The sequence below is a fragment of the Psammomys obesus genome, unplaced genomic scaffold (assembly GCF_907164565.1).
Source record: "Psammomys obesus unplaced genomic scaffold, mPsaObe1.curated_primary_1811, whole genome shotgun sequence".
Taxonomy (NCBI): domain Eukaryota; kingdom Metazoa; phylum Chordata; class Mammalia; order Rodentia; family Muridae; genus Psammomys; species Psammomys obesus.
The window spans coordinates 57,320,001-57,333,039 of record NW_026585644.1 but is presented as its reverse complement, the minus strand read 5'-3'; the positions used below and the strand labels follow the sequence as shown (position 1 = coordinate 57,333,039).

General features: G+C 37.9%; 1 pseudogene; it reads left to right on the top strand.

The window, feature by feature from the left end:
- Nucleotides 1-3,233: 3,233 nt before the first annotated feature.
- LOC129687772 (wee1-like protein kinase 2) lies at nt 3,234-12,355 on the top strand (annotated as a pseudogene).
- The last annotated feature ends 684 nt before the right edge of the window (nt 12,356-13,039 follow it).

The window sequence follows — 13,039 nt, the reverse complement described above, 5'->3', positions numbered from 1 at the left end:
ACTACAGTTTTGGCATATATTGTAGGCATTGGGACATATGTTATTTTCATTTCACTCTTCTGCTTTATAAACTTTGATTTTAATATTTGAAACACTTTTAGTGCCTGGTGAAATTAAGGATTCTTTATCTCTTTCTGAAAAAAAATAACAGAAATTTTTGATGAGGATTTCATAAAATATGGATTGCTATTAGTAGGTAGTATGGTTATAACATTAATTTCTCTAATCCAGAAACGTGGCATATCTTTCCAGTCTATCAGAACTTTTCCATACTTCCAACATTTGTTAATACTTTATGTCATGTTAATATTTATGCCATGGTTACTGATACTGTTTCAAAACTCTGTGTACAAATGTTCACTTGACATGTTCAGTGAATAGTATTACAATAATAAATTTATGTGCCTTCTGTTTTATAAAACATGTCATGTTAGTGCACACTTTTCAGTCATGATAACTATTCCAATGGTACTAAAATGAGGAAACACGACTGCTTCATATAAATTTTGTTCAAATACTGAATGGAGTCTGAACTGAATGCACATTCAACTGGGGAATTTCACTTTTTATTTGAATGAAAGAGGCATAATTCAAAATTTTTAGGGCAAACAAATTTTACAGTATTTTTTGTCCAGTTTCCCAGGTTAAATGTGTCTTTATAAAGAACTGGCTCATTCTTTGGAAAACTGACATCTTGTTTTAGTGTGTAGTAAATAGACTATGGCTCTTGATCATATTTTGGATATATGCCTAAGAGTGGGATAGCTGGATCATGGGGCAGCACTATTCCTAATAGTCTGAGAAAGCACCAGCTTGATTTTCAAAGTGGTTGTACAAGTTTACATTCCCACCAGCAATGGAGGAGAGTTCCCCTTCCTCCACATCCTCTCCAGCATGTATTGTCACTTGAGTTTTTGATCTTAGCCATTCTGATAGGTTAAGGTGAAATCTCAGGGCGGTTTTGATTTGCATTTCCCTGGTGACTAAGGACATTCAGCATTTCTTTAAGTGTTTCTCTGCCATTCGATATTCCTCATATTCCTCAATTGAGAATTCTCTGTTTAGCTCTGCATCCCATTTTTTAATTGGATTACTTGATTTACTCCTTGAGTTCTTTATATATTCTGAATATGAGCCCTCTGTCAGATATAGAGTTGGTGAAGATCCCTTCCCAATCTTTAGGCTGTTGGTTTGTTCTGATGACACTGTCCTTTGCTTTACAGAAGCTTTTCAGTTTCCTGAGGTACCATTTATTGATTGTTAATCTTAGAGCCTATACTGTTGGTGTTCTGTTCAGGAAGTTGTCTCCTGTGACAATGCACTTAAGACTCTGCCACACTCTTTCTTCAAACAGATTTATTGTGTCTGATTTTATATTGAAGTATTTAATACACTTGGACTTTAGTTCTGTGCAAGGTGATAATATGCTCAAGTACACAATAAGAACATTTGCTCAACCATGTTTGTAACAGCTTTATTCTTAATAGCCAGGACCTGGAAACAACCCAGATGTTCTCAGTGGAGGAATGGATACAGAAATTGTGGTACTTTTACACAATGGAATACTGCTCAGCAATTAAAAACAAGGAAATAATGAAATTTGCAGAAAAATAGTGGGAACTAAAAAAGATCATCCTGAGTGAGGTATACCAGAATCAGAAACACACATGGTATATACTTACTTATAAATGGATATTATACATATACTATAGGATAAACATACTAAAACCTGTACACCTGTAGAAAGAAGCTAAGCAAGAAAAAGGATCGTGGGTAAGATGATCAGTCCTCATTCAAAAAAGCAAATGAGATGGACATCAGAAGAGGGAGAAAACAAGGAAGAGGACACGAGCCTACCACAGAGGGCCTCTAAAAGACTCCATCTAACAGGGTATCAATGCAGATGCTGAGACCCATAGCCAAAGTTTGGGCAGAGTGAAGGGAATCTTATGAAAGAATGGGGATATAGAAAGACCTGGAGGGGACAGTAGCTCCACAAGGGGAGCAACAAAACCAAAAAATCTGGGCACAGGGGTCTTTTCTGAGACTAATAATCCAACCAAGGACCATGCATGGAGATAACCTTGAACCCCTGTGCAGATGTAGCCCATGTCACCTCAGTGTCTCAGTGAGTTCCCTAGTAATGGGAACAGGGACTGTCTCTGATATGAATTCAGTGGCTCTTTGATCACCTCCCCCTGAAGGGGGAGCAGCCTTACCAGGCCACAGAGGATGTCAATGCAGCCAATCCTGATGAGACCTGATAGGCTAGGGTCAGAGGGAAAGGGAGGAGGATCTCTCCTCTCTGTGGACTTGGGGAAGGGCATGGGAGGAGAAGAGGGAGGGAGGGTGAGATTTGGAGGGGGCTACTGCAGGGATACAAAGTAAATAAACTTGTAATGAATAGAAAAAATAATAAATATTTTAAAAAGAAAAATTAATTAATTAATTAACTATGGCTCAAGTGTAAGTCAAATGATCATTTTAGGTAGAACATTTTCCTTTATTGAGAGAAAAAGCACATATTTCCTTAATTTTTGATTTGATTAACAGCTGTAGAGAATGCATAAAATACAAAGGAGAATGATTAGTGAATTAAGAATGAAAATAAATTGTTTTAGACACAGATATAAGAAAATATGCATAACTCATAAGAGTAAAATAAATTTGTAAGTTCGCTTCATATACAATACCACATTATCTAAATTCAAATTGAATTAACAAATAGCACTTGCAAATGAAGACAATCCAAGAAGAGTTTAGCAAAGGGTACAGGGAAAACAGAATGCTTCCAGAAATATAGTAAAACAGTGTTGAATATATAAAAAAAAAGTCACTTAAAGATTGACTGGAATTTCAGCAAAGGATCTAGGTTAATAAGTGTGGAGCCTCCATGACCTCCAACATCCTAGTGGAGCTCCCTAAGAATTTAACAAATAAAAATGTCAGAGAAGAAGTGGTCTTGCTAATGTAGCCCATATTACTTGTGGTGCAAAAGTTGATTCATTGCCATCATAGTTTTCTTATGATTTCTTCCTATATTTCAAAGTATAATATAGGATCTGTAGCCCCTGACAGCAGCAAAGATCAGGCAGCAGCAGTCCCCTGACCTGCACCATTTCCTGAGACCTAGCCAGTCTGTGGCCCCTAAACCAGCACAGATCAGAAAACAACACTTCCCTTATCGATGCCATCTCCTGGGACCCACATAGATCTTTAGTGCCCAGACCAGCATGGATCAGGGAACAGCAGGTAAGAGCACCCCTGCCCCTATCCACTGGCCTGACACAACCTGTCAGCAACACTGGGCATATCTCTCCAGGTCCCTCTGTGCATCACTTTCTCTGCATGCCACACACTACATTTCCCTGACCTGCACCATTTCCTTGGAGCCACACTATCTACAATGATAGAGGAGCATGGATCAGGGAGCAACAGTTGCCAGGCCTTTGTTATTCCCCAAGAGCTATCCTAATCTTAAGCACTAGAGACAAGCAGGGATCAGAGAGCAGCAAGAAAACCAGAGGACTGAGGCCATGTGGGACCACCAGCTCTACCTACAACCACAGAGAGCTATTACCATCACAGACCACCAGGCATGATAATAACAGAGCCAACCAAATGCATAGCTAGAGGTGAGCACAAGAACACCAGTAACAAAACCTAGGGCCATATGACACCACCAAAACCCTGCTATCCTACCACAGCAAGCCCTGAATATACCTTAAAGAGCTGCAGGAAAATACAACTAAACAAGTGAAGGAACTGAGTAATCCCCTTAAAGAAATACAAGAAAATACAACCAAACAGGAAAAGGAGATGAATAAAACTGTCTAGAACCTAAAAATGGAAATAGAAGCAATAAAGAAAACAAAATGCAACACAATCTCTGAGATGGAAAACCTAGGGAAGAGAACAGCAACTACAGACACAAGCGTCAATAACAGAATACAAAAGATGTAAAAGAGAATCTCACCTGTAAAATATATGATTGATGAAATCGATACATAAGTCAAAGAAAATGTCAAATCTAAAAAGTTCCTGACACAAAATATCCAAGAATTCTGGGACAATATGAAAAGACCAAACCTAAGAAAAACAGTAATAAAAGAAGCCTCCCAACTCAAAGGCCCAGAAAATATTTCAACTTCCCCAACATAAAGAAAGAAATGCCATAAACATATAGAAGTCTCCAGAATACCAAGTAGATTGGACCAGAAAAGAAAATCCCCCTGTTACATAATAATCGAAACACCAATGTACCGAACAAAGAAGGAATATTAAAATTCAAAAGGGAAAAAGCCAAGTGACATATATGGCAAACATATCAGAATTACACCTTGACTCCTCAACAGAGACTATGAAAGCCAGAAGGGACTTGTCAGGATTACATGTTGATAGTAAACGAACACACATATCAATCAAGATTACTATACCAAGCAAAAGTCTCCATCATATTGGATGGAGAAAATAAGCTATTCTATGACAACAACAAGTTATCTAGCCACAAACCCAGCCAATATTACCTAGCCACAAACCCAGCTTTACAGTAGATAACAGAAAAAAAAAAAAAAAAAAAACTTCAACCCAAGGAGGCTCACTACACCTACAATAGCACAGGATACAAATAAACCCGCAGCTGCAAAACCGAAAGAAAGGAAGCAGGCACACACACTCTACCACTACCAACATCAAAATAACAATACATAACAACAATTGGTCATTATTCTCTCTCAACATCAATGATCTTGACTCCCCAATAAAAAAACACAGGCTAACAGAATGGGTGCATAAACAGGACCCATCCATCTGTTGCATACAAGAAACACACCTCAGCAATAATGATAGACATTATTTCAGAATAAATGGCAAGAAAAAGGTTTTTGAAGAAAATGAACACAAGAATCAAGCTTAAGTAGCTATTCTAATATAAAATAAAACAGACTTTCAACCAAATTTAATCAAAAGAGATGGAGAAGGACATTTCATACTCATCAAAGGAAACATTGACCAAGATGATACCTCAATGATTATATATGTGCCAAATTCAAGGGTGCCCACATTTGTAAAAGAAACATTACTAAAGGTTAACTCAAACATTGAATCCCACCCATTAACAGTAGGAGACTTCAACACACTTCTCTCACTAATGGACAGATCATTGAGATAGAAACTAAACAGAGAAATAATGTAGCTAAGTGGAGTTATGAATGAACTAGACTTAGAAGACATCTACTGAACATTCCATCCAAACCCAAAAGAGTATACCTTCTTCTCAGCACCTCTTGTTACCTTCTCCAAAATTGACCACACACTGGAACACAAAGCAAGCCTCAACAAATACAAAAAAATTGAAATAACACCTTGTATTCCACTAGACACCCTGGATTAAACAACAGAAACAACAGAAACAATAGAATGCTTAAAACTCATTGAAACTGAACAACTCTCTACTTAATGACCACTGGGTCAGGGAAGAAATAAAGAAAGGAATGAAAAACTTTCTAGAATTCAATCAAAATGAAGACACAACATACCCAAGCTTATGAGACAAAATGAAAGCAGTGCTAAAAGAGAAGTGCATAGCTCCAAGTGCCTTCATAAAGAAAGTGGAGAAAGCCCATACTAGCAACTTAACAGCTCATCTGAAAGCTCTTGTAAAAAAGAAAGCAAACATACCCATGAGGAGTCAATGGCAGAAATAAACAAATTCATGGCTGAAATCAATAACCTACAAATAAAGAGAACTACAGAACAAAACCAAGAGCTGTTTTTTTTTTTTTTTGAGAATATCAACAAGATAGACAAGCCCTTAGCCAAACTAATTAAAAGTCAGAAGGAGAAAATCCAAATTAACAAAATCAGAAATGAAGAGGAAATACAAAGAATAAGTAGATTGTACTTCAAAAACCTATATGCCACAAAATTGGAAAATTTAAATGTAATGGATAATGTTCTTGATAGACTCAACTTAACAAATATAAACCAAGATCAGGTTAACAATTTAAATAAACCTATAGCTCCCAAAGAAATAAAAGCAGTCATCAAAAGCCTCCCAACCAAAATGAGTCAGGGGCCAGATGGTTGTAACACAGAATTTTACCAGACATTCAAAGAAGAACTAATATCAATACTCCTCACTACTCCACAAAATAGAAACAGAAAGAACACTGTGAAATTCATTCTATGATGCCACAATCAACCTGATACCTAAACCATACATTGACTCAACAAAGAAAGAGAATTTTTGACAAATATTCCCTGTAAACATCGATGCAAAAATTACTCAATAAAATACTTGCAAACCAAATCCAGGAACATATCAAAATTAGAAATCAGGGGTAGATCAAAATATGAAAGTCTATCCAAATAATCCACCATATAAAAAATTAAATAAAAACCATATGATCATCTCATTAGATGCTGAAAAGGCCTTTGACAAAATCTACAACCCCTTCATGTTTAAAGTCTTGGAGAGATTAGGGGGTCAAGCCTCATTCCTAAACACAATAAAAACAATATAAAGCAATATAATAACCAATATCAAGTTAAATGGAGAGAAACTTCAAGCATTCCCATGAAAATCAGGAGCAAGACAAGGGTGTCCATTCTCACCATATATCTCCAATATAGTACTTGAAGTTCTATTTAGAGCACTAAGACAAGAATAGGAGATCAAGGGATAGTAATTGGTAGAGAAGAAATCAAAATATCACTATTCACATACGACATGATAAGTGACCTACAAGACTCTACGAGAAAACTCCTATGGCTGATAAACAGCTTCGGCAAAGTATCTGGAAAAAAAAATTAACTCAAAAAGTCGGTAGCCCTCTTTTAGACAAGTGATAAGAGGGTTGAAAAAGAAATTAGCAATACCAAAAAAATCATATAAAATGTCTTGCTAACTAAGCAAATGACCTATATGACAAGAACTTCAAGTCTTTGAAGAAAGAAATTTGAAGAAGATTTTAGGAGATGGAAAGACTGCCCATGCTCATGAATCCATAGGATTAACATAGTAAAAATGGTCCATCCTGCCAAAATTTCTCTCCAAATTCAATGTAATTCCCAACAAAATTCCAACACAAGTTTTTACAGACCTAGAAAGAGCAACCATTAACTTCATATGAAAAAAAAAAAAAAAAGACCTAAGATAGCCAAAACAATTTTATGCACTTCTGAGCTGGAAAGATGGCTCAGAGGTTAAGAAAACTCGCTGTCCTTCCAAAGGTCCCGAGATCAAGTCCCAGCAATCACATGGTGGCTCATAACCATCTATAGTAAGATCTGGTGTGCAGGCAAAATGTTGTATAAATAATAAATAAATCTTTTTTTTTTAAAGTACTTCTGGTGGTATCATTATCCCTGAACTCAAACCATACTACAGAGTAATATTAATAAAAACTGCATGGTATAGGCATAGAAACAGACAGGTTGAAAAATGGAACAAAATTCTTGACCCAGAAATAAGACCACATGTCTACGGGCATTTGATTTTGGACAAAGAAGCCAAAAATCCTACAATGGAAAAAGAGACAGCATCTTCAACAAATAGTGCTTGTCTAATTGGATGTTTGAATGTAGAAAAATGTAAATAGACCCTGATTTATCACCCTGCACAAAAAGTAAAGTCCAGAAGGAACAAAGACCTTGTTATGAAACCAGTGAATGTAAAACTATTAGAAGACAAAATGGAAAAAAGTCTGGAACTCATTAGCATAGGAGACAACTTCCTGAACAGAACATCAACAGCAAATGCTCTGAGATCAACAATTAAATGGAATCTAATGAAACTGAGAAGGTTCTGCATAGGGAAGGACACGGTCAATAAAACAAAATTGCAGACCAAAGATTTGGAAAAGATCTTCACCAGCCCTATATCAGACAGAGTGGTGATATCTAAAATATACAAAGAACTTAACAAATTAAACATCTACAAATCAAATAATCCAATTAAGAACGAAGGTAGAGAGCTAAACCAAGAATTCACAACAGAAAAATATTGAATGGCTGAGAAACTCTTAAAGAAATGCTCAATATCCTTAGCCATCAGAGAAATGCAAATCAAAACAACTCTAAAATTCCATCTTACACCAGTCATAATGGCTAAGAACTAAAACTCAAGTGACAACACCTGCTGGAGAGGATGTGGAGAAAGGGGAACACTCCTCCATTGTTGGTGGGAATGTAGACTTGTACAACCTATCTGTAAATCAATTTGAAATAGTTCTACCTCAAGATGCAGTTATACTAGTACTGGGCATATAACCAAACGATTCTCCACCACACAAGGCCATTTGCACAACTATGTTCATAGAGACTTTGTTCATAATAGCCAGAAACTGCAAAAATGCTAGATGTTCCTCAGCTGAAGAATGGACACCGAAATTGTGGTACAGTTACACAATGGAATACTTCTGAGCTATTAAAAACAAAGAAATCATGAAATTTGCAGGCAAATGGATGGAACTAGAAAAGATCATCCTAAGTGAAGAAACCCAGACCCAGAACGACACATATGCTACGTACTTACTTCTAAGTGGATATTATAACTGCAGTACAGGATAATCATACTATAAACCACAGACCCAATGAAGCTAATTATAAGGATGATCCAGTGGAGGGTGCAGGAATGTCTCAGAAGGGGAAGTAGAATAGATAGCAGAAGAGGATGAAGAGAGAGAACTGGTCAGGAGATAAAATGGGCAGGGAAACAAGAGTAGACATCAGATGTGTTAGAATAGGTGTGGGAGGTGAGAGGGCTAGGAGCAAGAAGGGAAACTGGGGATGGGGTAAATCTCTTTCACAAGCTGAAGGCCTGTGACAGGATAGGCTCCTGGAGGATATGGGTATGACTCTAGCTGAGATTCCTAACAGTTGGCAACCTGATGACTGAAGTGACCCTCTCCTAGCCTGGCAGGACTAGTGGAAAGAGGGGAATAACAATCCACTGACCTAACCTCTGATCCAAAACTTACCCTGCCTACAAGAAGTGCAAGGCTAATGAGGGAGCAAAGTTTGAGGCAAAATCCAACCAATTATTGGCCCAACCTGAGACCCACCCCATGGTAGAGAACCTCAGACACTAATAATGACACTCATGATACTCTGCTATGCTTTCAGACAGAAGACTACCTTGACTTTTCTGGGAGGTTCCAGGTAACTGCTGATTGAGACAGATGCTAGGAGTTGCAGCCAAGCATGGGGCAGAATTTTGGAGGTTCTGTGGAAGTGTTGGGGGAAAGATGGAAGGACCTAGAGGCAACAGGAACTCCACAAAAACAACAGACACAGCTAAACCACTCCCATCGAAGCTTTCTGAAACTGAGACATCAAGTAAGGAGCATGCATGATTTAGACCTAGGCCCCCTACACACATGTAGCTGAAAGGTGGCTTGATCTTCATATGGGGAGCCTGGTGAATGCTGGGGGAGGCTCTTACTAACATGGACTCTATTGCTAGCTTTTGGATCAGTTTCCTCTGGTAGTGCTACCTTGCCTGGCCTTAGGAGATGAATATATGCTCAGTCCTTATGTGACTTAATATTCTAGGGAAGGTTAATAAGGGGAGAGGGGGCTCCCTATTCTGCAGGAAAGGGAGGGGAAGGGGAAAAGAGGGGAATTGAGGAGGACTTGGATGTGGGGAAAGAAGGGGCACCTTCGGATTGAAAGTAAATAAAATACTATAAAATTTAAAAAATAATAAAATATATGATATTGCTACATATAAAAATTAAAATGAATATTCAATCTTGCAAGAATACCATTACTATCTTTGGTAGGTTTAATAAAATAAAATGACCAAAAAGTATGACTTGGGGAGGCAACATTTTAATTCACTTCTATATTCACCTAACTATCAAAGGTAATAAGAGTAGGACCTCAACCAGGTCAGTAATCTAGAAGCTATGGAGAAACATGCTTACTGGCTTGCTCTTCATGGTTTACTCAGTCTTCTTAGAGATTGCAGGATTACCAGCCTGGGAGTGACACCACCCACAGTGAGGGAGGCATTCTCATATCAATCATCAGTCAAAATTGCACCATAGGCTATCCTACAAGTCAATCTCATGGGAGCATTTTCTCTATTGAATTTCTCTTTTGCAAAATTACTGCAGCTTGTGTCAAGTTGACATGAAACTAGCCAGCATAAGAACATAATACCAAACTCAAGGAAAATGTTTTTTTTACAAATCTCTCAAATATAGCATTTAAAGATATACAGATATACCTCATGGCACCTCAGTATCCAAGTGGGTCAGCCTAGTAAGGGGAACAGGGACTGTCTCTGACATGAACTCCGTGGTTGGCTCTTTGATCACCTCCCCCTGAGGGGAGAGCAGCCTTACCAGGCCACAGAGGAAGTCAATGCAGCCAGTCAATGAGACCTGATAAGCTAGGGTCAGATGGAAGGGGAGGAGGACCTCCTCTATTGGTGGACTTGACATGGGAAAAGATGAGGGAGGGAGGGTGAGATTAGGAGGAAATGAAGGAAGGGGTTGCAGCTAGGATACAATGTGAATAAACTATAATATAAAAATAAATTGAAAACTGGAAGCAAATAATAAAAAGATGTAATACATCAGAACTGTGGTGTGATTTTTAAAAGATTAACCATTTAATATATCTATCAAGGAAGAGTAATAATTACACTACTCATAATAACTCTAAGATGATTTAATCACAAAACTTTTATTACCTTATATAACACTAAATAGCCAATTAAGAGAAATAAAATAAACCCTGTTTATTTCTATATTTGCAGCAAAATGCTTTAAATAAAGTTAACTAATGGTTTCTACAAAATCACTTAGAATAACTGCTAAAGTTAGAGTCTATAAGATGGGTTAATTTGAACATTTTTGTTTGTTTGTTTGTTTTGTTTTTTGAGATAGGGTTTCTCTCTGTGTAGCCCTGAATATCCTGGAGACCAAGACAGCCTGAAACTCAGAGATCTACCTGCCTCTGCCTCACAAGTGCTGGGATTAAAGGCATGTGCTACTAATGCTCAAGCTGTTAGTGGGTGGAGGGACAGGCAAGCTGAAGTTGTGGAACTTTTAGTTGTTTTTTCCTCCTCACCTAGGTAGATATATTCCATTGATGAGACCTCCTTGCCTACACCGTAAGGTCTGTCACTGAGATGGCTGACAGAGAGGTTGACCAGGAGCTGAATAAGAAATTAAAATTCTCTTTTTGTGAATAAGATAGTAAGAATGAAATGTAGGTAACAGCATAAGACATCAGAGAGACCCAGAACAAAAAACCTAAGAGGGATGAGGATTGAGGAGCTCTATGGTCCCAAGTTTCCTCCCAGAGATGAACTTTATACTTCTCAGAACAGAAATAAGACAAGTCTAGGTCTTGTTCTTTGGATATCAGTTTAAGACCTTCCCACACGTTCAGAGACTCCAGTAACAAAGAAGAAGAGAAAGCTGCAAGTCATGTGCAACCTCTCTACTCTCCTGACTTGGCTAAATTTCTTCAATAGGGAAGCTCTCTACAGGAAGCTCTAAGCATTTATGGCTCACACCTGTTCTCCTCATGGATGACAAGTCCTCTTTGTCTGTTGTCAATGCCAACCCATTCACTCCAGAGTCCCATAGAAAATTATTCCTTCAATCAAAGGGCAGGAGGAAAACCAGAGTAAAGAAAACTTTTCTTTATGGGCAGAAGATGATCATGTCACTCGGGATGAATACTGTAATGATGGGAGCTTGCAAGCTGCTATATCTGAAAATGGTGCATCTGATAATTATTTCCAAGAGCCCAAACTCAGAAATGTCTTTCTACAGATTTCCTTGGGACTTAAATACATCTGTGACTCTGGTATGTATACCTGGGCATAAAATCCAGTAACATTTTTATTTATCATAAGATGCAGAGTAATTCTCCAGAAGAGGCAAAAAGTGAAGGTTTCTCTGCCATTGTGTGTAATAAAATTGGTGACATGGGCCATGTGACATCTATCAGCAAACCTAATGTGGATTCTAATGTGGAAGGAGCTATTTGCTTCCTGGCTAATTATATCTTACAAGAGAATTATTACGTCTTCCCAAAGCAGACATATTTGTCTTAAGGTTAACAATTGCAATGGTTGTAGGAATCATTACCCATCAGTGGTGATATATGGCATCCTATCCAAGAGTGGAACTCTCCAGGAGCTCTCAGATGACTTTTATGGTCTACTCAAGAACATGATCCATACTAATACAAAGAAGAAACATTCCTCAGAAGCTCTAGCTAGAAGTAATATTCTTCTGCCCTTCCTAGAGAAGGCAGATGAACTCCAGAAACAGCTTATGTTGGAGAAATCCAAATAGCCACACTAGAAAGGGAACTGATAAAAGCTTAGCAAATCCATACCCTTCAGAGAGACATCTACCATGGTTATGCTGGGACCTATGGAGCCCCAAACGCACGAGAAACACATGACATCTGGTGGGAGAAAGGAAGAGGAACCCTCAAGCTTCAGCTGTGGGGCATCCTCCTTTTAGAAACTCACTTCTCACCAGCCAGCCTTTTGACAAACAGCCTTCAGAAATCTCCTACAGTTTGCAAAACTGACCTAGCTTAAATGCACAATAATTTCAAAAGCTATCCCAGCATGGTATTTACAGGCAAGATCACAGAGGCCTCTAGGATTTCTTCTTAGCAATAGTCTCCTGTATCATAGATACTAGATACTTTTCTTTCCTACTGTCATATTTCTAGTGTCACTTACTGAGGACATCTGATGAATAATGAAACAAAATGCTTCTGAACTCAAAGAAGAAAGAGAAACATGTTATTTTGGTCTATGGATTAAGAAACTTCCACTACTTATTTTTCACTGGAGATCCAGGGAACTTTCTCTGTACATAGAAACATAAAATAAAATATGGCTTTAAATATCAGCTCACAAGAGATCAATGCCTATGTTTTAGCAGCGTTTCCCAATCTGTATCTACTCCTACAATTACCAGCTCCTTTGAGCAAGAAATTTGCCCAATATATTTTCTGAATGGAAGCAATCTCATTTTTAATTTTGTATTATTAA